Source organism: Eschrichtius robustus, chromosome X (assembly GCF_028021215.1).
Source record: "Eschrichtius robustus isolate mEscRob2 chromosome X, mEscRob2.pri, whole genome shotgun sequence".
Classification (NCBI taxonomy): Eukaryota; Metazoa; Chordata; class Mammalia; order Artiodactyla; family Eschrichtiidae; genus Eschrichtius; species Eschrichtius robustus.
The window spans coordinates 32,416,029-32,417,742 of NC_090845.1; the positions used below are offsets into that span (position 1 = coordinate 32,416,029).

The 1,714-nt window shown below is 47.0% G+C and overlaps 1 pseudogene; it reads left to right on the plus strand.

The window, feature by feature from the left end:
* The first annotated feature begins 1,156 nt into the window (after positions 1 to 1,156).
* Positions 1,157 to 1,714, plus strand: LOC137756260 (serine/arginine-rich splicing factor 2 pseudogene; annotated as a pseudogene).

Genomic DNA, 1,714 nt, shown 5'->3' on the forward strand with positions numbered 1-1,714 from the left:
CCAACAATGCCAATCAATGGCATATTGATTATTTTAAATTAAAGTTACTTAGGAAACAGCCAGTACAAAAGGGACACGAGATACTTCTTCTCTGTCCCTCTGAAAGCAGGAGATAAAATTTTCTCATGTGAAAGGTGCTCTCCCTGCATCTGGAGGCAGAAGGACAACCTTATCGCCAGAGACAGGGAATTCAGGCAGAGAAGCCTGTATAAACAAACCTTATTACTTCTTTAACTGACTACCCCAAGCCCAAACTCTGTTTAGATTTTTCACTAATTAAGCACCAAAAGCCTAAGTTTCTTTGTCCCGTCACTTCCTCACAAATTTACCGTTTATCTAAAAAGTATAAAAGCTTCCTTCCTGCTTTGGCTACTCCTTAGGCCCCACCCATCTCTGTGAGACTTCTGCGCGCCAAGAATTAAAACGTGTTTCTTTTTCTCCTGTTCATCTGCCTTGTGCCGGTTTTCTTATTAGACCAGCCACAAGAACTCAAGAGGGGTAGAGGGGGAAATTTCCCCCTCCCTGCCGCGTGTGAAGAGCACACAATGTTCACTGCAGGTGAGAAATAACTTAATGGAATACTATTTTCTACCCCTATCACTGTCAAGCTCATTTCTTAGAGTCCCATGGACATGGTACATAAGAAAAGATGCCTTGTCAACAATCTGATGAAATATTCATTCTAAAAATTTTTTTAATGAAAGTCACATCAAATGAACTTACTCCATCAGAAAGTGTATCTGGTTAATTAATGAGAAAGTTTAATTTTAGTAGGCTGAGTTATATTCAATTATATAATCTGGAGTCACAGATCAGGACAGCTTTGACCCTTTTGATTTTTTTCAAGCAGAACAAGGGACCCACGCTGAGTTTCTGATTACAGTTCACACCCTGTAGGTGGCTCTCACGTTCTCCTCGCCTGTTAGTATTACCGAATCACCCTCTCTGTTCATGATTTGTTTGGTGGGTTTGGTTTTTTTTTTTGTCTCTAAAGTAGACAAATGTTTCTAGCATACGTGAATCAGCGTTGCCATGTACTTCATCACATAATTATATCTATACGTATATACTTTTATCCGTGCTCTCAGCCTTGTCAGACTGCCGCTTGCTCAGACAGCACTCAGTTCGCGGGGCCCCAGCTGAGCACGCAAAGGCCATGAGTTACAGCCGCCCTCCTCCCAACGCGGACGGCATGATCTCCCCCAAGGTGGACAATCTGACCTACCGCACCTCACCCAACACCCTGAGGCGCGTCTTTGAGAAGTCTGGGCGCGTTGGCGACGTGTACATCCCGTGGGACCGCTTCACCGAAGAGCCCCGTGGCTTTGCTGTCGTCTGCTTCCACGACAAGCGCCACGCCGAGGACGCCATGGGTGCCCTCGACGGGATCGTGCTGGATGGCCACCCAGAGCCGCAGCCCGAGGCTTCCTCGCCACTGTCGTTCCAGCAGCAGGAGCCGATCTTGATCTCGGCGTCGATCTCCCTTCAGCCATGCGAAGTCTCCATCTTGCTCTGATGATAGATCTCCATCAACCTCTAGGTCCAGATCTACTCGAAGTTCCAAGTCCAAGTCCCCCTCTGGGTCCAGATCTTCCTCAGCAGCCACGTCCAGGTCTAGATCCATAAGCCTTACACCAGAAAAACGCGCAAGGCCCGATCACCATTGAAAAATCCCTCCGAGTTTCCTAAGGAGGAAGGAGCGGTGCCCCATTAG